The sequence below is a fragment of the Artibeus jamaicensis genome, unplaced genomic scaffold, assembly GCF_021234435.1.
Source record: "Artibeus jamaicensis isolate MK-2021 breed Jamaican fruit bat unplaced genomic scaffold, CSHL_Jam_final contig_793, whole genome shotgun sequence".
Taxonomy (NCBI): domain Eukaryota; kingdom Metazoa; phylum Chordata; class Mammalia; order Chiroptera; family Phyllostomidae; genus Artibeus; species Artibeus jamaicensis.
This window is the reverse complement of record NW_026521975.1, coordinates 3,982,573-4,007,253: the sequence shown is the minus strand read 5'-3', so window position 1 is coordinate 4,007,253 and position 24,681 is coordinate 3,982,573. Positions and strand designations below refer to the sequence as shown.

Sequence of the window (24,681 nt, the reverse complement as noted above, 5' to 3'; positions counted from 1 at the left end):
TTTAACTTATATAGCCAAAGTATCATTTAATGTGTTGAATTATTTTATTTTATTTATTTACTTATTTATTTAAATTGATTATGCTGTTACAGTTGTTCTATTCCCCCCTTCATTCCCCTCCACCCTACCCCCCCCTCCCCAGCATTACCCCCCTTTAGTTTATGTCCATGTGTCTCAAGTCCTTTAGGTTCTATATTTCCCATGCTATTCTTGCCCCCCCCATCTATTTTCTATCTACTGTCTATGCTACTTATTTTCTGTACCTTCTCCCCCCTTCTCCTCCTCCCACTCCCCTGTTGCTAACCCTCCTTGAGATCTTCATTTCTATGTTTCCACTTCTGATCTAGCTGTCCTTTTAGTTTGCTTTTGTTTTAGGTGTGGTTGTTAATAACTGTGAGCTTGTTGTCCTTTCACTGTTCATGTTTCTTTAACTTCTTTTTCTTAGATAAGTCCCTTTAACATTTCATATAATAAGGGCTTGGTGATGATGAACTCCTTCGATTTGATCTTATCTGAGAAGCACCTTATCTGTCCTTCCATTCTAAATGAAAGTTTTGCTGGATAGAGCAATCTTGGTTGTAGGTCTTTAGATTTCATGACTTGGAATACTTCTTTCCAGCCCCTTCTTGCCTGTAAGGTCTCTTTTGAGAAATCTGCTGACAGTCTGATGGGGACTCCTTTGTAGGTGATTGTCTCCTTAGCTCTTACTGCTTCTAGGATTCTCTCCTTCATTTTAATTTTGGCTAATGTAATTATGATGTGCCTTGGTGTGTTTCTTCTTGAGTCCAACTTTTTTGGTACTCTCTGAGCTTCTTGGATTTCTTGGAAGTCTATTTCCTTTGCCAGATTGGGGAAATTTTCTTTTATTATTTGTTCAAATAAGTTTTCCACTGGTGGCTGTGCCTTTCCCCCTTCTGGTACCCCTATAATTCGGATATTGGAGCGTTTAAAGATGTCCTGGAGGTTCCTAAGACTCTCCTCATTTCTTTGAATTCTTGCTCCTTGACTCTTTTCTGTTTGGCCATTATTTGCTTTCTTCTGGTCCACTCCATTGATTTGAGTCCCAGTTTCCTTTTCATCGCTATTGGTTTCCTGTGGAATTCCATTCATTTCAATTAGTTTAGCCTTCATATGTTTCTCTAATTTGTGGCTATAATCAACCAGATCTGTGAGGATCCTGATGACCAGTGTTTTAAACTGTGCGTCTGAGAGTTTTGCTATTTCTTCGTCACTTAGATTTATTTCTGGGGCTTTGAGGTCTTCTTGCGACATTTTTGGTCTGTTCTGGCCCTTTAAGTGTGAGAAGCGGCGCCTTGGACTCCCAGGTCGCTGGGTTGTGACGCTGTATGTGGAGGCGTGGTCAGAGCGGGGAAATGGCGGCGCCCTCTATTGCCGTCGCCGGTCCAACCGCCCACTCCCTCGCCTGTCCGCTCGCGCGCAAATAGGCGACCGCAGTCAACACGCAGCACTGCCTCCCCACTGTCTCCTCTGCAGTCGCTCACCTGGTGGGTTGCTCGGTGGCTCACTAGGTCCAATCCTGCGTTTGGAACCCGTGCGTCTGGATTCGCGCGTCTGGATTCCGCGCCTGGGTCCGTCGGACCGAGTCCTCCTGTGCAACCCCTCACCAGACGCAGGTTTCGCCCCTTACCGGTCGGGCTGAAGAATTTGTTGTTAACGGACTTCCGAAAAGTTCAATTTTCCGTGTTCTGGCTGTGTTTTCTGTTGCTAATATTTAGTTGTCCCTAAACTTGGTTGTGTGAGAAGGCACGGCATATCCACCTATACCTCCATCTTGGCGGAAGTCCCAAGTTGAATTATTTTACATTCTTTTTTCATACTGATTCTTCAAAATCAGGTGTCTTTCACACATAGCGCATCTCAGTTCGGATGAGCCACATCCAGCGTTCGGTCACCACATGAAGCCATGCGGCTACTGTAGAAATACTTATGGAGTAATTTTTATAAAGTCAGGTTCAGGGCTGCTAGGAGACACAGCATGGTGTACCGGTTTTGACTTGAATACAGATTGAGATTTTAACGTTAACTCTAGCTCTGCATTTATTCTTAAAAAGCTTACTGATATCTAATCTCAAAAATTATGTCATCTGCTTTTATGATCAGGCATGTGAATATTGGAGAGAAGTAAAGTGTCATTTTAGTGTTCTAATTACTTCAGGACCCATCAAAGGAAGTGGTTAGTTCTACTTGGATACGGGTTGGTGGTGCACAGTGGCTTCATGAAGGGGCGGGCGGTTTGAGCTCCGTCTTGGAACATGAGGTTGTCGAAGGGCAGAGGCAACATCAAAGAGGCTTGAAATAGTGCTGTCCAGGAACAGGGGGTCCAACTGTTCGGCATCTTTGGGCCACCCTGGAAAACGAAGAGTCGTCTCGGGCCACACATTAAATACATTGTGACACGTAATCACAAAAAACTTCCCCTAATGTCTGAAGTAAATTTACAATTTTGTGTTGGGCTGCGTTCACAGCCACCCTGGGCCGTAAGTGGCCTGTGGGCTGCAGGCTGTGAATGGGACGCCCTGGCTTATAAGTTCGGTTTGCCTGGAGCATGAATGAGGGTGGTTGAAGGAGTAGTATGATTGAATTAGAGTTGGGGGCCATGTTTTTTGCAGGGTACCTACAAGGGGGTTAAGGTGATACTCCATTTTAGGCAGTGAGCACCCACCAAAGAACTTTAAGGAGGGAGCCACAAGGTAGGATTTGTTCTTTTTTACTTTAACAGGTTGGGAAAGCCACTTGACCTTTCAGACTTACCCTTCAGTTTCTTCCTCTGCAAAACCAGTGTGTTGAAATCTACTCTGTGAGTTGCTGTGAAGATTAAGTGAACTCGCCTAGTGACCCAGCTCAAACTCCTGCTGAAGTGAGAGACTGCTTCTCCAATAGTTTCCTTGTTTTGCCATAGCACTGGCTCTTCAGTGTGGCTATGTTCCAGTAGTACCCAGGGAAAGCTTTCAAAAATATAATTTTTTTTAGATTCAAGAGTAAGTTTTAAGACAGTGCCCAAAATCTCTGTGTTTAACAAGCTCCCTCAGTGGTTACTGTGGAGGCACCTGTTTCAGGTTTGCCCACATAGGATAGTGCGGAGTTCACTTTCTCAGCTCTTCCATTATGGGACTCTGGGACATTAGGTGACACCTCTTCTTCCTGCCTCTATGTTAGCTTCTGTGTCTTTTTGCCTGGCTGATGTTTTTTAGGCCCTGCTTCAATCACAGTGACAGCTATCAGTGGCCTAGGACTCCTCTGTGTGAGATTGACCAGATGGTTCTGCTATAGCCTGTAGCTCTTCACAGACTGTCTCTTTTAGTTGATACCTGGCACCTTTTACACATGCATGTATAGTCTTCACATACCTTAGCTAGCACTCCTTAACTTTGCTTACTTACTGTAGTTTAGTTGATTTATTAACATGAAGTCACTTTTTAACTCTTTCACAAAAAACAATGCAATCCCAACTGGTCAGTTAATTTCACAGTGGTTATTTTTCAGTAGCTCTTTATTGTGATGATACTTAAAATAATAATAACAATAATTTCCTTTTTCTGTTATTACTGTTACTATTAATGCTGTCAACTGAAAATTGATGTTAACGATGGGTTTTGCCACCAAAAAGGATTTATTTGGGGAAGAGAAAGGGTTACAACCCAGTGCATGCAGACATGGCAAGCCATGGCCCATTGGCCCAAATTGGAGGGTATTTTACCAAGAGAAGAGAAAGTTAAGGGAATAGGAAGTTAGAACCACAGCACTTTATTATGAGCATGGAGTTCTTCCTGTGCTCCTGTAGAGGTCTCGTGTCTCTCCTGATTGCATACAGCTTCCTTAAGCCCTGGCTCCTCCCATAGACCCTCCAGACTAACTGTGTTTTTCTTAAATTTCCAGTTAGTCTTTATTAGTGCTGTCATTCAGCTACTCCCATTTACCTTCATTAATGCATTACCTTCATTAATGCATTTACCTTCAACCTTAGAGTGGTCCACAATAGCTCTTTTAGGGAGAAAGTCACTATAGGAACAATGAAGAGTGCCTCTGCATGTCCAATTTTCTCTCCTTGATTTCTTCTTGTGGTCTTCTGTTGTTTTAGAATTCTGATTTGATGCAGACAAAACTGTATGTTTCACCTAGCATATGAGCTTGGACGTTGCCATCACCCACCATGGTTAAAAACCTGATTTTGACCTGATGTCTATCTTAGGACAGTTAGGGTTTTCAGGAACTACTATAAAGGACACATGGACAAAACCAAGAGGGAGAGTGGAAGCAAGGGAGGGAGGTGGGTTTGGCTGGGGTTGGGGGGGGTGGAAGGGGGAAAAGGCACACAACTGTAATTGAACAACAATGAAATAATTTTTAAAAAGAGTTTATTTTAAAAATAGGGAATGAGAAATAGAAGCATGGTACTAAAGAGAGATCAAAAAGTTTGTTTTGTGCCCTGGCCAGGTGATTTAGTTTCAGCTGTCATTGTAAATTTAATTCCTGGTTAGGGCACACAAGGATTGTAAGTTTAATTCCCAGTTAGGGCACACAACCAGGTTTTGGGTTCAATCCCCAGTTGGGGTGTGTGTGGGGTCAATTGATGCTTCTGTTCCACATCAATTTCTCTCTTTCTCTCTGTCTTCCCATTTCCACTTTCTCTCTAAAAATCAATAAATATTGATTGGGTGAAGATTAAAAAATTATTTTTAAAAGTTTATTTTATGACTGGCTGCTCGTTCATGTCAAAAACCAACAAAACAATTTCTGGTAGGCTGCTCACTTAATGGGCCTCCTGGTAGCAGGGGAAATTATTTCAGTCCTTCCTAGTCCATCTCAGAAGAAGGATTACTTTGTAAACATGTGCATTTTTATACCTAGGGTACTTACATGACCGCTGTTCTGTTGGTTTTTAGTTCCAGTGGTGTTTGTTGCCCATGCACATGGATTGTGTTCACAGCAGTGGTGGGATGCTGTGGGAGTGGTGGCTGTGGTAGGTCCTATGATAGGTGGGTTACTATTAGACAGAAGTAAATGTTTCCTTTATTCCCCTGGACTGGGACCTGTTCGGTTTTCCCTAGGTGGTGTGTTGCTCCCCACCACGTAAGTGCTGGCGGCCCTTCTGCTTTTCCCCCCTTCCTTTTAGCACCTTTTTCCGTCATCTGCACCCTGCCCCTGCATTGTGCTCCTCACTTACTTTTATGTGCATTCCCTTTAGCCTTCTTTTCTGGCAGATCTGCATTCTTACTCTCGCTGGTATGCCTTCCAGCCCTCAGCTTTTCTCTGCCACATTGCACTCTTAGAAGAGACTCTTAATGTTGCAAGGAGGAAGCTGAGAGGGAGTTGGCAGTAAATAGTCTGGGGAGCAAGACAAAATTGAACAGAGACTCTCAACCCCTTCCAAAGGCTGGAGGCAATTCATTTAATATCTTTATATCTTTTCAGGTGCCACGAAGGTAAGGTATCTTGGGTTGGAATGGAAGCAGTTAATACCCAAACAACCGATGCTGCTCAGAAAAATGATTTCTGCTGAGTAATTGGTAGTTTTGAAGATTTGTTTCATGATCACTGTTTAAAATCATGTCTATTTTCTTGTTTGGAAAAAATGATGAAATTGTCATTTTTGTAGCTAAAAAATGGTTGTATGTCAGCAATTTTATATGATACAACCTAATAATAGGCATTCTGTGGTGTCTGTTGCAGCATCATTTGGGAGGAAGATTCATATCTTTTCTACCATTTGACAACTAATTTTCTTGCTGGACAATTTAGAGAGAGAAGGAATTTTTGCTGATTTATTTTGAAATGCAATTTTTTAAGGATTTAATTAATATTAATATTGTCAATATTGTAGCATTTATGGGTCCTCTGGCTCTTAATTTCTTCTGAATTAGAAGAAAATAAGAAGCTTAACAGTTCAAATTTGGTGCAATTTAGGGAAATTAAGTTCTGCAAAATGGACATGATTATTCATGTATCAGAGGTATCCTTTCCTTGGCAAAAGCCAAGTCTGACGTCCTTAAGGTACTTCATTTAGCTCTGGCTGCTGTGTCTCAGTGGATTGAGCACCAGTTTGTGAACCAAAAGGTCACTGGTTCAATTCCCAATCAGGGCACATGTCTGGGTTGTGGGCCAGGTCTCCAGGAGGGGGTATGCAAACCATAGATTGATGTTTCTGTCCCTCTCTTTCTCTAAAAATAAATAAAATAAAATATTTTAAAGGAGATACTTTATTTATATGGTGTATTTAAGAATCAGTTTGCACATCATTAATGACTTTAGGGATTAAGATAAAGTCATGTAATCCATTGAGAATTAATCTGAAAATAATATTGAAGTATCTCTAAAATTCTAGACACAGCCAGGTGGTGAGTTTATGACACAACCCCAATTGTGGAGAATTTATTTGTGGTACAATTACTGCTTAGATTTAAGAACTCTGAGCTAACTTTATTTTTCAGTGAGAAGTAGTATCATAATGAAGTTACTGTTTATACTTTCCTGAATCTTTCTCCTTTCTTCTAAAATTTCCTGTGTCTTTTTGTTTTCTTTAAGGTTTTCATACCTGGATTGTCAATGAGGGTGCATCTTCCCCGATGGCAGTAAAATTTGTTTTCTGGGGGTCAAGGTGAGTGTATGCGCCTTTCTGTTTATTATTCTACTTGATATGGGTCCATGATTGCCTCTTAAATGTTGTATAAAACTTTCTGGTACTCTAAGTAAGTAACTTTTGGTAATTTTTTGTAAATATTAAAAACTAAACAAGCAAACTGAAATTAATTCTCATATGAAAGCCTAATTTAATTTTGCTTTTTTGAAATGTGAGAAATATAATCAGACATTGACTGGAATTCAAGTTCAAACATTTTTTTGTTAAGAATTTTAAATTGGTGGACTGTGTCTGTAATGGACATTTCTTTCCTAGTGGTAATTAATCTCCTATCGTAACAAAAGGTTATTGTGTTCCTGTTAACATGTGTGCAGTAACACCAACTGACAGAAACAGGACAAGGGCATCAGCAGCATTTAGGGGCTCTCTCGGAGTGGAGGTTGTGCTTGGTAACTGAACTTACTGAAAAGAAGACCAGATTTTCTTCTGGGGGAGGAATTAATACAATACGAACAGAGTTTATTAAACTAATAGTAGAAACTTTAGTGAAGAGCCAAGACCCAGAAAGTTGAAAGCATTTGCGAGAAGCTTTTCCAAGGGCTGCTGTCTCTGGCATTTTGTGCAAATTAGACAAAGTCACCCCTTCCATGGACAATTCTCCTTCCATTGGATGGAAAATTGTTAGACTACAACAATTGACTTTTGTGCCTTTATTAACAGTTGACTTTGTGTCTTTACAACAACTGACTCTTAGAATAAGACACTTTATTGTGACATGCAGGGAAATTGCAATTTAAATAAATTACCCATCTTTAAATCATCGAAGTTGTAATAAAAGTACAATTTTAAAGACAGCAGAAATGCTAATGGTGTGATTGGTGCCCTTGCATGTTCACACCCTGAGCAACAGCTGGGCTGGCTTTGTTTTGTTGGGATTCAACTCAGGACAGACTCTTGGGAAGGGAGGCTTTTTCTTAAGTTCTGGTCATTGAGGACAGAGGGTCGAAATGCTAGTTTGGGGTTTGGCTTTGATTGGATGAAAGCAACTGAACGTTGAGCAGCAGGGTCTGTAGGTTGGAGGCCAGAAGGGATGGACTGAGCTTTTTAGGGGTAAAACTAGGAAAGGAAAATGGAAATCTTGTTTTAAGTGAAATCTGTGACCGTGTTCCTGCAAGTGAATTGCACAGAGTGTGTGCCTTCAGATTCCCAAGACTGCTGAAGTGGCTCTATTCTGTACATTACCACTTCTGTGATGTTCTTTTCTCAAAGACTATTTAAACTTGAAGGTTTTTTATTCCATTAAAGTTGTTTTCAAAATATTAGTGTGTTTGTAATGGATGGCTCTTCCCTTCTTGGGAATTGTAATTAATTTTCTGATGAGACAACAGCTATTATGTTGCTATTAATGGGTGGATATGGATTGACAAATACAGGGCAAGAGAAGTGCAGTGTTATTTGGGGGCCACAGGTAGGGCTGCAGTGGAGGATGTGACATGACTGATGTGTCACTGAGACACAAGGGGACAGATATGGGAAGAAATGCTGTGCTGGGGTTAGGGGCGGTGGCGGGCACGGTAGTTGTAGCACTGGTGGAGGTGCTGGTGGTTTTTGGGTGGGCTGGATGGTGGGGGCAACTGGGGTGGCCGTGGTGGAGGGGTGGCAGCAGCTGCCATGAAGCCAAGAACTCATGTTGAGGGAGAGGGGACACGGAAAGATGTCAGGCCATAGACACAAAATGTATGACCTGGGAAAAAGCATTTGCTCCTTTAGGTGCTGATGACAGAACTGATTAGTGGGAAATGAGAGGGGCTTGTCTTTGTGGAGCACTGAGGTTTTCTTATTGTCTCATACATCTGCCTCTGCATCCCAGCAGGACCTCACCCAGCCTTAGCAGTGACAATGACGAGATCACAGAGAGACACTGTATATAATTCCACTGAATGCTAATGTTTATATCCCATATTCCTGCTTGAGATCCACACTTCCCTCACCTGTACGTGTGTGTGCACATGTGTGACATGGGTGGGGGGAGTGATAATCTAAGTATGGAAGTCGAGGAACATGTGATCAGTTAAGAGAACAATTTACATGGTTGTGGGGAACAGGCCCTGGTGTTATTACATCTGAAATCTCTCTCCCCAACCACACCACACATACGTGATCTATGTTTTGAAGAAAGAAATGAAGTGGACTTAAAAAAAAATGAGTAAAGGGGCAGAAGAAAAAAAGAAAAGAGGGTTAGGGAGGCTTATATGACTGTCTCTCCCCTGGATAATTGCTTAACACACAAAAAATAATTCACTTTGTGTATTATTTCTGACTTTTTTCTTTGCCTTTGGAATGCCAAGGAGTGAGTGAGAATATGAACACATCCGGGTCTAATATCTGGCACCTGTGACACTGAGCTAATAATTTGTGTTCCATTTTTCCTTACTTTTCAGTAGAGTAAGGTATTTGCTACTAGAAAATATTTGGGAAAACACAGCTTAATAAATATCAAAATGAAACAGTGGTACTTCACAACAGTCGGGAATTTTCATCAATTGTTATAATTTTTGGATTGAAATATTTTATCACTATATAGCTCAAATAGTTGTCCTCATTATTTTTAATGAGATCAATTTTCTCATTAAAAGAGAAAATTTTGCTGATTATGTAAAGGTGTGCCTACTCTGCACAAGAGAGATTTAGATATACAGAGTGGCTTTTAAAAGGGAAAGTTAGTGGGTAATCATATGGTGGAAGTTCTTAGGTACATAGTGCCATGTGCTTAATGCCTACCCAGTGGGTGGAACGGCTTACGACAAGTCAGTGTGAATAATGCCTCCCAGGTGGTGAGTGCTCACTTCAGTGCTGTGCTGAGCCCACCACACTCACTCACCGTATCATTGCTCCCTGAACACCTGGTGAGGTGGGCGCTGCCACTTCCTTCATCTTCCATCTCGTGAGTGGGGAAGGGCAGAGCTGGTGCTTGCAGCCAGCTGTGCCCTTGACTGCTTGGCTTTACAGCTGCCCCTTTGGACAGGGGACTTGACCCACCCCTTAACGGTCTTCTTTGTTTCTCAAATTCTATGAATTTCAGACTAGCCTATCTCATCCTCGATGATATGAAGCCTGATGGCTTCACTGGCAAAACTGCTTTAAAATTGAGCAGGTAATTCTGTCATTAGAGGGCACCAGCCAAACAAGGCTGGAGGAATCCTAGAAATAAATTTGTACCCCATGATGAGATGTGTGGGAATTGTTGGTTACCACTGGTTTCTCAGAAACCTTTGATATTTTTTTAAAGAGTATATGTTTTTTTTCCCACCAGAGAAGGATCTACGATTCCCAAATATCAAGATGTCAAATAGGACTGAAATACCCTCAGATTTTGAGTACATGAAGAGTTCAGCAGTGCATGTATCTTATTTTCTGCTTTAAAAATTATCCTTGGTGGTAGATTGGAAGCACAGTGTCTTGGAGTCCATTCTTTTGGGGAGGGTGAGACTGATCTTTTCCCTGATCCATCTTGGGCAAAAAACATAGGAGAAAGGGAAGCCAAACATATATATTTATTTAACTCTGTAGATCCAGAGCCCAGGATTTTGGGAAATTGGCTGCTGGGGCTGGAGGGAGGCAGAGTCAGGAAACGTCACAGGGACAGTCCAGTCAAGATGATAGAAACCACAGAGGCTTCTTTGTTATCTGTTTTTAAATGGTGCACAAGGCGGCACAATTTTCCGCACATTGCTCTCTCATCCGGTCAGCTACACACTGTGACCTTGCCTTTCTAGCTAGGAATTAAACCTGGGTTCTGTTTGATGTGAGGCCAGATTTTATTAAACTAGGTCATCAGGGCACACACACAGGGGCCTGGATCACACTGGCACTGTGTCATCTTTGCTGATTATATGGGCAAACACACCAGTAGGCAGACAGAATGGCTTCACTCCTGCTTTTAGAAGCAGATAGCAGGGAGTGGTGCTGTATTTGAACATGCTTCCAGTGAATGCTGATTTACAGTGGGGATCCTGGAAAAGTCCCTGTCATCCTCTTCTGTCAGATGAGTTCATTGTCTTTAAAATTATCACAGAAATTATAGCAGAATTAAAAATGAATGGGTTATTCAAATGTTTTATGAGTTATTGCTTTGACTTGTATATTCTTAGTACAATGTGGATCCCCCCCCACCCCCCTCCTTTTAGAAGCACTGAGAACCTGAGCTGACATCAGCCATTTGGCAGTGATTTCCTGGGGCAGAAGCTTGGGACTTTGTGTTAGGAGATTGGTTGGAGATTCATTTCCAGTTCTTCTTTGGAAGGTTTATTTTGGCTCTGTCCCATGATAGGAGAATGAATTAAATGGCTTTTTAAAAACGGCTTTTTTAAAGATTTGCTTTGGCCTAAGAGGATTTCATCATATTTTTATGGTTATTATTCATTGTACGTAGCATCCTGATTTGTAAAAAAATGTGCTGTGTGCGTATTTCATGCTCAGCTGCTGAGATGAGGGTAGTCCCCTGAGATGCCCAGGCAGGCAGAATAGCCTTTTCAGCAGTGGCTGCTGCTTGTGTGGGTTGGGGAGCTGCCTGGCAGGTGGAGGAGAGAAGTGAAGAGTCTGCACCAGGTTCTCATCTTGGTTCTGTTGATCCAGCTCATGGCCAGAATGTTAGCTTTACAAGGACTGGTGTTCTGTCTGTTTATTCTCTGCTATCTTCCTGGTGCCTCAACCAACAAATGTGAGACATGTGTTGAGTGATTGGTGGATGTTTTTGGAACAATTGAGGCAAGATTCAGGTCACCCTTTTCCCCCACACAGGCACATATTGAGAGATCAAGACAAAACTGACGTTAGTGGAGAAATTGGAAAGAAAATATCCTTAATTCAAGAACAGAACTTACCAATAGAAGCACTGGCTCTGCAGTAGTGTCCTTGTTATGTTGGGTGCCTCTTTATGCTTTGTTAGATCGACAGCTGTTATCCTTGTCATTCAGGATGAGACAGGTCATTGTCATATGATGACGAGGGGCGATATGGAACTTGGTGGCACTTTGGGTCGTGTCTCAGCTCTGCCTTCTTGCAGCGTGTGGCCTGACTGGCATTGCAGTTTCCTTGCCTCAAATGGGGTGGCCCTGTCCAGTGTTCTGTAAGGACCCAGTGAGATAACCAGGGAGGGCACCCAGTGATGTTACAGCACCTGCACGAGGAGCGCTTCCTCTCCCTTCAAATAAGGCTGCATTTACAAATGTCCTTTCAGAAGCTGATATTTCTAGACCTGTTAATGTATTACTTTTTGTGACATAGATGCAAGTTACATAACTGCACTGATCACAACTAGTTAGTTAATGAACCAATATTCTTAAATCTAGAGGCACGTGAGGGAAGTGTGGGGAATCAGCCTTTGGGGTCTGCCAGTCTAGGACAGCTTTCCCTTCAGAGTTTAATTTAAAGTAGTAGTAGTCCTCTAATAGTTCAAGTGCATGAGAAAATCAGATTGGAAACACTTGGCTAATTATGAATTCTAAGGTGCATTTTAGTTCAGTGTTTTAACCTCAACCAGCATGGATGATACACTGCCGAGTCCATCAAGCCTGTGTGTGTCCTTTAAATATTTGAGTTGTTTGTTGTCTTAGAAGAAGAAATTAAATTGTCTGGGTAGGTTAATCTCCACAGACTATTACAAGTGTGCAAATAATATGCCACTTTCAGTGAATTTTTAATAGACTGTTTGTCAGAACTCAGGTTTTGTTCGCTTCTTGCAGAACCAGTTCTTGTTATGCATTTTGAAAACAAAGTGTCTCTGACTTATTAAGGATATGCACACTTAACAAAAGAGGACCAGGACTCATTGTCCTCTTGGAGGGCTGACATAGCAAAAGTAGTCTCTGAAGCTCCTAACTCTGTAGCACTTCATCAGTACCCTGTGTGGAATACCTTCTCCTATCTTGCACTGTAGTTTCTTTTTTTTTAACATGTGTAATTTTCTTACTGGACACTACTCTTCTTCAGTGGTATGATCCATGTCTCATTCCTTTCCAATGTTATTTAACAAAATGCCTTACATATAATGCGGCTCGATCAATATTTGATGAATGAAAACAATGAGGAAGCACAGAGGGCTGGGTTCATTGAGGTTCTCATCATTTAAGATGTGGATGGTGTGAAGGGGTTCATGTCCTTCCCAGGTCCTGGTTGAGCACTACACTATGCTGTGTTTGGGATGGTAAGAGAAAGCTGCCAGGAAATCACCTAGGGTAACTTTGAAAAGCGGGAATTATTGAAATAGGCACAAACAGTTTGAAGTTTCTGTAAATGAAGTCAATAGAACCTGAATTTTTTTGGTGGCACCTCGATTCCCCTTGTCAGATCTAGTGCAAAGGAAGAGGTGAGGATGAGGGTGGACTCCACAGTTTTGCCCCCCAGAGGGAAATGCCAGGGGCACAGGAGCTCTGACAGAGAAGGACGGTAATGGCCCAAAAGAGAAGGCAGGAGGATCCACAGCCATGAAGCAGCCGTGAAACCGTAGAGATGTGTGCAGTGGGATATCAGACCTAGAGTAGATCCTGGAAGACATTGAGGATAGCTTTGGAGACTCTCGAGACTTCTTTTGATTCTGTTGCTCTCTTCCTTCTTTATTGTCTGCACTGTCTCATCATTGCTTTGGCAAACCATGATGAGCTGATAAGGAGTCGGTAGGGTGGTTTTGCAGGGTAGGCCTCATTTCCTTCCCTACGTGGTCTAATTCCTCCATCCCCACTGTCCAAGGAAACCAGGCAGCAGCCCTGGAGATTGATGCCATTTTGGCATTCTGCTCCTAATGCCAGCTGGGACTCATCTGGCTCCAGCATCCGGGCATCCATCATATGAAAGCTTGGCGTCCCGGGGGGAGCAGGAGGATGCCCGGTACCTAGGCCTGCTCACATGACAGAGCCTGACAGTCACTTGGGCCTCTGCCACACTTACCCCCTGTGGTTTCTGACCGCTCTATACATTTACCTACAGCAGGCTGCCCAGGTTCCTTCACAGAAACACAGGGCCCTTCACGGACTCCATGTTTTACCTGCATTTCTGGTGCCATACTCCTTTTTTTAGTGCAGGTATATAAGTATTTGTGGAATGCCTGCTTTGTGATACTTACTATGTTAGGTGCTTAGAACACAAAAGTAATAACATTTGGGTTTTTTTTAAAAGAATTTACAATCTAATGGGGTAGCAGAATATGTGAATAGCGGTTTACAGGAACGTGACAGGGAAGCGTGGAGGGGGTACTCGCAGGCCCTTCCTCTCTGTCCTTCCCAGGCCACTCACCTCCAGTGTATTTGGGGGTCAGTCAGTATTGGGGGTTTGATGTTGCTGTTTTATATCTGCGGTGTTGTATGATAACAATTTCTGTGTTAGAAAAATAACTTCAGCTACTCTAAGAACTATAATAGTCAAAAGAATTAAATTATACTTTGTTAATGCCTTGTAGTACGACAGGACAAGAGACTAATATTTTGGAAATTTTTTCAACAAAGGGGGTATGTGATTCCTGAGTTTATTTTTATTTATTATTATTTTTTAATTTTTATTTTATTGATTATGCCATTACAGTTATTCTATTCCCCCCATTCCCCTCCACCCTGCACAGCCCCTCCCCCACTATTCCCCCCCTTTAGTTTATGACCATGTGTCTTAAGTTCTTTAGATTCTACATTTCCCATACTATTCTTGTCCTCCTTTCTATCTATTTTCTACCTACCATCTATGCTACTTATTTTCTGTACCTTCTCCACCCTTCTCCTCCTCCCACTCCCCTGTTGCTAACCCTCCATGTGATCTTCATTTCTATGGTTCTGCTCCTGATCTAGCTGTCCTTTTAGTTTGCTTTTGTTTTCGGTGTGGTTGTTAATAACTGTGAGTTTGCTGTCCTTTCACTGTTCATCTTTTTTATCTTCTTTTTCTTAGATAAGTCCCTTTAACATTTCATATAATAAGGGCTTGGTGATGATGAACTCCTTGAATTTGATCTTATCTGAGAAGCACTCTTCTAGTAAGCTTTCCTATTAATTACCATTTTACAAAATTCTTGCCCTTCCTTCCTCATCAGTCCCTCTATTGATGGAAGAATATTTTTGGCCTGAATGGTCTAGATCTCAAAGCGGGTAAGTCTTCTGTTTCTCCCAGAGGCTGCTTGTCAATGTCTGGAGAGCTTTCTGATTGTCACAACTGGGAAGATGCTGTTAACACCACTTGATAGATGCAGAGAATACTGTCTATTATTGTACCGACATGTACAGGACAGTCCCCCACAAACAATTTTCTGACCTAAAATGTCAGGTGTGCCAAGGTTGAGAAATCCTGGTCTGTATGAATAGCCTACATTGCTCATATTCACTAGAGCATTTTATAAGATCCAAAATCACTTGTGACCATAAATATTTAAAAAGATTATTTTGAACAGAAGGGGGCTGGAGGGTGAGGTGGGAGGTGAGGTGATTAGTAGAGGTTTTTCACTGTTGACCTTTTAAATTTTATTTCGGCTTTTGCAGCATGCCTTTTAAAAATAACAAGATTTTAAAAAATTAATAAATCCATAGATAAATGGTTTTATTTGATTATTGCTAAGGATATTTGAGAGAACATGACTAATGTGTCTTTGGAGTCTTGCACAGACCCATAACAGAGTGCATGATTAATGCAGATTTGTTGGATAAAGGCAGGAATGCATAAATACATATGATCCTGGAGATGGTAGAACTTATTTGTTTCTAAATAGTCCTTTTGTATTTTCATGATTAGCTAAGTGGAAAGTGTGCTGCCAGAATGTATGAAAGTCACTTCAAAGATTCGAAGAGAGTGTTAGGTCAGGATAAGTAAGACACCTGGCTCTCCAAAAGGAAGAAAGTAGAAGGTCATGGACTTGAATGCCAGCTTGTTGGGAAAGCTGAACAGGCAAAAATACAGCAGAAGTTCACAAAAGCCCACATGGCTTAGAGCCACAGAGGAATATGGTACAAGCAAACAGCTGTACCAAAAAGCAAACTCAACACAAACCCATTGTAGGAACCAAGCAGGCTAACACAGAGTCCTTGGAGAGAGAAACAGCATAACTCAGAGTGCAGGCTGATAGAATGAGAGCAAGCTCGGCCTGCCCTGTCTCCTGGATGCTGTCTGGGTTGTTTCTGCCAAAAAAGCTTTGCCCAGGCTCTTCACTATTTGCCCCTGTGAACCCTTTGCTGCAGCCAGATGTCCTGCTTATTCTCTCAACATCCTCGCACTGCCTCTGCTCCTTCACTCTCCAGAAGCTCCATTCTCTCTCCTCTACACTTGAGTATTCTTTCACAAGATTCAGCTGAAGTTCTGTGCCCTTGGTGAAACCCTTCCTAAGTTTTTCTGTGTTAGAAATATTTAGCTCTCTGAGTCCTCCCTCCCCATGTTCCTCCAAACTTAGGAAACCACTTGCAGTCATGGTTTATCACTGGGGCTCCAAGGGACAGCCATCAGCACATGGCATCTGGAATGGGAATCCCAGAGTGAGGAGGGGAGAGGTGAGGACAGCACCAGCAGGACTTGACTCCATACAAACCTGTGGAGTTTTAAAAAATTCAATGGGAAAATTCATCTTTTTATGGTTGAAGCAAACAGTAAGGACAGGAAAGCATCTCCCTACTGTCCAGCCAGTGCTTGTTGGACAAATGCCCACCAGACCAGTAAGCTTTGGCCAGAGTCTGCACACAGCATCCTGCATGCTGGCCTTAGATCTGCTGGCTTAAGATCTGAGTGACAGCCCCTACCTGGATGAAGAAGGGATGTGAAGAAGTGCTTTTAACTTTTCTGCAAACTAAAGGCAGACAGAAATGTGAACGCCGTTCTAGCACTAGGCAAAGGTAAGGTCCCCTTTCTGTACAGTTAGGGACAGTTCTTGTTTCCGCAGAGTCCAGGTGCAGCATGGAAGGTGTGTGTGTTTCTTGCTGTGCCTGGTCCTGGCTGCAAGCTCAGGAGAGAGGACATACTTTGCTCATGGGCCAGAGCCAACCTCAGGGGGCTGAGCATCCCTGTTGGTGTCAACAGAAACACTCTCCTCAGATTCATCTCAGAACATTATAATATTGTGTGAGATTCCTAGCAGCAGTGGATTTGATCAGCTTTGTTTAGAAGAGCAGTGTTATAAACATAAATTGCCCAGCAGCTATGCTTAATAGTAAAGTGTCAAGCAATAAAAAGGAGAAGTGAAATTTAATTTTGGTCAGAGAACTTTCAATCTCTATGTAGCATTTTTTAAAAATGTTTCTAAACCACCTAGGAGGTCAGTCTTTCAACCATTGATTCATTTTACAGCAAAAACTCAGATACAGTAAAATTAAAACCTCATGCTGAGTGTTAAAATTTTACTATCATACCCGTCCTTATTACAAGTATGGCGGTACCTCGGTACTCATCGTTAATTTGTTCCAGAGCTTGTGACGAGTGCCAAAACTGATGAGTGCCGAGTGATGAAACGTTTTCTCTTGCGGGGTGTGTCATGACTCGTGCAAATTCTAGCAAGTGGGATGAGTCCCAAGCAAGTGCCGAGTGCCGAAACATTTTCTTCTCATCAAAATGCGCTGAATACAGGCTTTGACAAGTGCTGAAGCAGATGAGTACCGAGGTATGACTGTACTTGTTTTCTATTCATATGAAACCATTGGGTAGGGAAATTATCCTTGATTTTTGTATTCAGAATATTCAATTGCCTGTTCTATTTATTTCCAGATTAAAATTTCTCTTTTCTGTGTACGTGTGCAGCTGAGTGTAGCTCTCAGTTGCCCAAGAGGAGAGGGATATCGCTATTAAATAAAAATGATCCCTTATTTGCAAGTTAAAATATATTCTGAAAAGGGTGAATGCCTGTTCTTTTCTGAAGCCTGTTTATTCCGTGAGGGCTGTGTGGTGCCTCTGAGGGTTGTTTCTGTGTCATCTTTTCTCCTGGGTCTGAGCAGTGAGGTATATTTCTGTTTTGGCCAAAGCCTTGACTTATGTTGGTACAGGAAGTAGAAAAAGATGAGGCAGTTTATCTATGAGATATAGGAAACCTGTAACATTTGCAGAATTTAAATGTAGAGCTTGTGGATTCTGCAAGATTCTAAATTGTGTTTTTAAACACTACTGTGTAAGCACATGCATTTGGACAATGACATTGATGGAATTCATCTTAAGTGAACATGTGTACTTGAAGCCTTGGGGTTACTGATCTACAGAGACAGGAAATCAGTATACTTGTTTCAAAAATGTGATTTTTATATGTATATGTTTATACACATTCAGAAAGTATTTACTGAGCGACTCTTATGCATTGGGTACTATGCAGATGTCATAGATACAAAGCCAAATATGATATGATTGGCCTCCAGAAGTTTAGAGTTGAGGAGGAGGTCTAGACAAGTGGACAAGCAGTTACGGTGCAGGCAAAAAGGGCTGTGGCCAAGGGCCTGAAGCATATATGATTCTGAAGGCCCTTCTTTTTTAAAAAATAAAAATTTATTTTATTTTTAAAAAATATTTTATTAATTTATTTTTATACAGAAGGGAAGGAAGGGAGAGAGGAAAAGAAACATCAATGTGTGGTTGCCTCTCTCATGCCCCCTACTGGTGAACTGGTCCACAACTGAGGCATGTGCCCTGATGGAGTAAACCAGCAACCCTTTGGTTCACAAACCAGTGCTCATTCTACTGAGCCACACCAGCCAGGGACTTTTGAAATTAAATTTTATTGATTATGCTATTACAGTTCTCCCCATTCTTCCCCCTTTGCCACCCTTCACCTGGGACCTCCCACTTCCTCAGGCAATCCCCCACCATTGTTCATGTCTATGGGTCATGCGTATAAGTTCTTTGGTTATGCTATTTCCTATACTGTACTCTACATCCCCATGGCTAATTTGTAACTACCTATTTGTACTTCTTAGTCCCCTCACCTCTTCTTCCATTCCTCTACAACCCCCTCCCATCTGGCAACCACCAAAACACTCTCTGTATCCATGATTCTTTCTCTGTTCATCTTGTTTGCTTAGTTTTTAAGATTCAGTTGTTGATGTGTATTTGAGCCATTTTATTGTTCATGGTTTTGATCTTATTTTTTCTCTTATGTAAATCTCTTTAATGTCATATAATAATGGTTTGGCGATGATGAACTCCGTTAGTTTTTTATTATTTGGGAAGCTCTTTATGTGCCCTTTGATTCTAGATGACAGCTTTGTTGGGTAGAGCAAGCTTGGATATAGGTCCCTGCTTTTCATGACTTTGAGAATTTCTTGCCAATTCCTTGTAGTCTGCAAAATTTCTTTTGAGAAATCAGCTGACAGTCTTATGGGAACTTCTTTGTAGATAACTAACTTCTTTTCTCTTTCTGCTTTTAAGATTCTTTCTTTAACCATTGGCATTTTAATTACAACATGTCTTAGAGTAGGCCTCTTTGCATCCATCTTGTTTGGGACTCTCTGTGCTTCCTGGATTGAATGTCCATTTCCTTCACCAAATTAGGGAAATTTTCTTTCATTATTTTTTTCAAATAGATTTCCAATTCCTTCATCTTTCTCTTCTCCTTCTGGAACCCCTATGATACAAGTGCTGGTATGCTTGAAGTTGTCCCACAGGCTGTTTACACTATCCTAATTTCTTTTGGATTCTTTTTTCCTTCTTGTTCTGTGTGGTTGCTTTTTGCTTCCTTATGTTCCTAATCATATGATTCTTGGCTTCATCCACTCTATTGTTGTTTCCCTGTGAATTGCTTTTTATTTCAACTAATGAATCCTTCATTTCTGACTGGATCTTTTTTATGGTATTGACTGGCATTAAGGCAAGCACTAGGAGACAGCATTCTCCCAGACAGAAAGGTAGGCAGAGGCCACTGTCCCTTTTCTAAGTTCCATGAGAATCTTTATAACCAGTGTTTTGAACTCTGCATTGGTGGATTGTTTATCTCTATTTTGTTTACTTTCTTTTCTAGAGATTTGATCTGTGCTTTAATTTGGGCCATGTTTCTTTGTCTCCTCATTTTGGCAGCCTCCCTGTGTTTGTGTCTATGTATTAGGTAGAGCTACTATGGCTTCCTGTCTTGGTAGTATGGCCTAATGTAGTAGAGGTCATGCAGGGTCCAGTGGCACAGCTTCCCCTATCACCCAAGCTGGGTACTTGAGGTATGCCCCCCATGTGGTTGAGTACACCTCCTCTTGTAGTTGAGCCTTGATTGCTGGTGGCAGGTCAATGGGAGGGATTTACCCAGGCCAGTCAGTGGCAAAGACTGGCTGTGGCCACTGACCATCAATCTCCACCTTCCATGGAGAGTCAGCTTTTCAGGGGCAGGGTGGTGGTGCTCTATTGTGGTCTGTAGCTGTACATTGGGTGAACTGGCCCTGGGGTTTCTTGGGTGCTGTAGGCCAACATTAGCCCCAACCTGTTTTATACTTGGGGCCACTCTTCCTGAGCTACAAAGCAATGTGCATATGGCTGCTACTTGTGCTTGGCTTGGAGATTGCCATCAAAGCCAAGCTGTCCATCTAGGCTGACTGGTGCTAGTGCTTGGCCTAGGGCCAATTAGCAAGAGGTATGGGGATTGGAGGCTTACTGAGGCTGGCTGTTGCTTGTTTGATAAAATTAAGGAAGTTGTGAAGCATGAGCCAAGACCAGCCATTCATATGGAAAAACGACATTTAACAGCTTGGATGGGCTTGTAAGTTGGGTAGGACTGAGCCTCAGGGGATCTCCAGGGTGGAGCAAACAGTGTTTGTCAGGTTGGTGGAGTCTAAGGTATGGCACTGGCCTACTGGCTCAGTGGCTCTGTTGGGGGAGGGCTCAGAAAAGGGACAGTGGCCTCTGCCTACCTTTCTGTCTGGGAGAATGCTGTCTCCTAGTGCTTGCCTTAATGCCAGACCCTTCACTTCTCCCTGTATGCTTGAAAACCACTCGTGCCTTTCAGGTTGCTATCCCGGTGCTGAAGCTCAGAGGGAGTGATCCTCAGCAAGTCTGTGTGTGGGATCTTTAAGGTGAACTGCTTGGGACTCAAGAAGTTTCTTCCACTGACTCCATCCCCAGTGGTTTTTGCAGCCAGAAGTTATAGGGATTTATCTTCCTGGCATTGGAACCCTGGGCTGGGGGCTCTGGTGTGGGACTGGGGCTCCTTGTTCTCAAGATATTCCTCCCAAATTTCTATCCATCACACATGGATGTGGGAATAGCCTGTTCTGAGTCTCTGCCCCTCTTACCAGTCTGGAATGATGTGTTTTCTTTAATTCTATAATTGTTGGATTTCCATTCAACTAGATTTCTGATGGTTCTGAGTGATGGTTGTTTTATATTTTAGTTGTAAATTTGATGTGGTTGTGTGAGGAGGTGAGCTGTGTTTCCCTATGCCTCCATCTTGACTGGAAGTCCTCCTGAAGACCTACTTAAAAATTGTACAAAATTACAACAAGAATTAGGTGGAGAAATAGATGTTTATTTAGAAGGGGGTTGTGTAGGTGAGGAACCCTGAAGTTTTAGCTCTCACCCCAGGCTATGGGGCAGTATCCAGAGTGGTGGGAAGTCCCTGAGAGGAACCAGTACCCATCTTTGAGCCTCAGGAACCCATTCCCAGAGGAAGCCACCCTGTGGGTGTATGTCATTTCTGTTTCTGCTGCCCTAAGTGTGTTCTCCACACAGCATCCAGAATGAGCATAGTCCCCCTTCACAGTTTTCCACTTGCTTTCTATCACATTTGGAATAAAACCCACACCCCTTTTCTCATGCCTTCTTGCTCCTAGTGCAGTGCACCAGCCACTGGCATCATTGTTGTTGGAGTGCACCAGTCATCTTCCCATCTCAGGTTCGCTGGTGCCATTTCCTCTGCTGGCAGGATGCCTTCCTCACTGATAATACAGCACATGGCTTGCTCCTCTGCTGCCTTCTGGTGTGCTCCAAGGGCCTCACTTTGCCTGACTGTGTCGGGCAAGGAGAGCATTCTTTGCTCTCTTTATTTCAACTTCTTTTCTTCAGAGCATCATAACTACATTGCATATTCATTTGTTTGTCTCCCCAACTGGAATGTCAGCTCTGGGAGGATGCCTTGTTCTCTGGATGCAGGAGACCCTCATTTAATATTTGTTAGATGAAAGAGTGAATGGAGGTGATGGAGAGACAAGGTTTGGGGACAGCATCAGTTGGGAGGTTTGTTTTCTGTGGCTCATACAAAGTCAACTGTGGTCCAAAAATATTAAATGGAAAATTTTATAAGTAAATAATTCATAACTTTAAATTTCAAGCTGTTCTGAGTAACATGATGAAATTTTGCTTGGTCCACTCAGGACAAAAATTCTCTCTCCTTCTGGGTCTCCACACTGTGGATGTTCCCACCTGTTAGTCACTTAGTAGTTGTCTGGGTTATCAGATCAACTGTTGGGTTATCACAGTGCTTGTGTTCAACTAACCCTTATTTTACTTAATAATTACCCCAAAGTGCAAGAGTAGTGATGCTGGCAATTCAGATATACCGCAGAGAAGTTGTGAAGTGCTTCCTTTAAGTGAAAAGGTATGTATACATAGGAAGAACATAACATACAGAGGGTTCAGTACTATTTACATTTTGGGACATCTGTTGGGGGTCTTGGAACATCTCCCATGTGAGGAAGGAGGAGATACTGTACTTTTATGAGAGAAGGATTTTATTTCCTTTGAATAAATACCCAGAATTGGAACTGCTGGATCAAATGGTAGTTATATTTTTTAATTTTCGAGGAACCTGCGCACTGTTTTCCATAGTGGCCATACCTCTTTACAATCCCACTAACAGTGCATGAGGGTTTCCTTTTCTCCACATCCTTGTGAACACTTGTTATTTGTTGCTTTTATGATAATAGCTATGTTAACAGGCGTGAGCTGATATCTCATTATGATTTGACTTGAATTTCTCTGATAACTAGTGATGTTGAGCCCCACAAGTCTTGTTTTGAATCTTGTTCTGTCACTTACCAACTTGACCTAGGCAGCTCACTAAACCTCCAAGACCTTGTTTCCACATCGGTGAAACAGATGACAACATCTGTCTCCTAGGTGTTTTTAGGGTGCCATGTATATAAAGTACGAGGAGGGAGAGCCCAGTAACAGTTGGTTCAGCCCCTCCCCCTCCCCCTCCCATGTCATTCTGTAAACCCACGGTGGGGGTAACTTATCTATATCTCCCTGCACAGAGGTCTTAAACTTTTGCTTATGGAACTCCTAAAGGAATTTTGAAAAATCATGTACACCCTCAAGTTTTCTTAAAATTTAGCATCAAAGTTTCATCATAGTTTAAAAGGTTGCAAAGTGATCCCTAGGTTATTTTAAATATTGATATTTTAAAATAAAACTGGTTACATCACTCTTCATTTGGCCAATGGAATAAAAATCTCAGGTGATTTGATAGCCTCTCAGTGGGGGCGGGGGTTGGTGAGTGGGAGGAGACAGAGTTCACCCCCATTCCCCTTGGACTTTGTTGGCATCTCAGGCAACAGATGAACCCTATGGTGGGTTCAGCTCTCACTGGAGGGGCTCATGGCTGTCTTCTGGGGATGCTGGTCCTGCGGTCTGGGCACACCCCCTCTCCCTTTGTTCCTTCAGTGAAGCTGGCGGGGGGGCATGGCTCCCAGTAGTTTGCTCTTGTCTGTCCTGCTTCATGGTTCCCAGTCGGTTTCTCAGCCTTTCTTTCATGTGTGTGATCAGTTCCCTTCACTACTTCCCTCTGTGGCAAATATTCAGCATGGACTGTGTTTTCCAGGTGAGATTCTGACTGAAATTCAGTTTTTATTAAAATGCCAATATTTGGAATTGTCCTATTTTCACTGGAAGCTTTTAAAGCCCAAACCAGTGCACCATAGAAAGACTCTGGACATGTGAGGGCTGTGCTTTCCTTTAAAAGATGGAAGAAGTGCACATATGAGGAAGAAAGACATTGCTAGGCAGAACAATTTGGGGAAAAGTGAAAATGACAATAAGGATGTATGTATAAACTGATTCCTTTAAAGTGAGTGCCTTACATAGAAGTCTTTGTGTGCCCAGGTTTGAAGACTGCTGCCTTGAAAAGTCAGGCAGGCACATGGCATGAAGTTGGCTCATGAAACATATAAATGCATGACTGTCTTTGTACCCGAATCCCTGGTGTCTAGGAAATCTGCTACAGCTGCTAGAAGGGGCTCAAACTCAGGCTAGGTAGGGGAATGCATGCTGGGTCTGCACCTGCTGAGGCTGTGGCTCATGGCTGGCTGGACAGGGCATCTCCAAGGCAGGCACCTAGCTGAGCCCCAGGAGGAGCAGGCAGCATGTAGGAGGTGCAGGAGTATTGGCTGTCAGCTGGGCATGGGCTGCAGTTCTCTTTGCCAGCAGCCGCAGTAGTGGCAGCGGTGCTGATGTTTGCACTTGTGTGCATCTGCTGCTGGTTTGGAATTCTGCCACTCATCTGGGGAAATCTCTTTGACAAATTTGTTTACAGAACATCAACTTGTGCATTTATTGGCTAGCCAACTAAGCTGAAAATAGGCTGAGGATTTATAAGAGGACGACTTTCATTGGTCATAGAACAGAGTTCTTCCCCAACAGAGGACTATATAGCATCTTTGCTTGCTTTTTGCTGAGATTTTAAGTTGCAAATATATCTTCAAGTTTAATTCATGTTCAAGTGGAATGAAAATACAGTTTAAAATACCATCCCTCTAAACCCCGAACCAAAATGGGCACTTATGTAGAGATCCTGTCATTTACAGAATGCCCACTGGGCTGCGATGATTATTGTGCCCGGTGCTCACGTTCGCCAATGTATGAACTTCTCAGGTGCATATTGTCGTTCGGCCCATTTTGTTCCTGGGTTGAATGGAACCAGGCATTCTGACTCCAGAACACAACTGCTTAGCCACTAAATCAAAAACAGCGAGCAGGGGAGTGCATTCACCACTAACTCTAAGGTGTTGATGTTTCTTGAAAAGTCTGGCTTACCTGGGAGGGGAGAACTTTGGTGTTGACTGTGTTGAGGCAAGGTTAACTTTAATTTGTAGCAATGAATGCTGTTTCACAGAGCACCCCCTGGGTGTAGAACTGGAGGTTTCTTTTAGGGGGTGCTGTGCCAACTGAACACATTT

General features: G+C 42.4%; 1 protein-coding gene across 1 annotated transcript in view; it reads left to right on the top strand.

The window, feature by feature from the left end:
* The first annotated feature begins 6,541 nt into the window (after positions 1-6,541).
* MTUS2 (microtubule associated scaffold protein 2) overlaps positions 6,542-24,681 on the top strand; it is a 620,738-nt gene continuing 602,598 nt past the window's right edge. The window contains exon 1 of the mRNA XM_053672918.1: positions 6,542-6,616. The gene's annotated coding sequence lies outside the window, so the exon portion shown is untranslated. The remainder of the gene's footprint in view (positions 6,617-24,681) is intronic.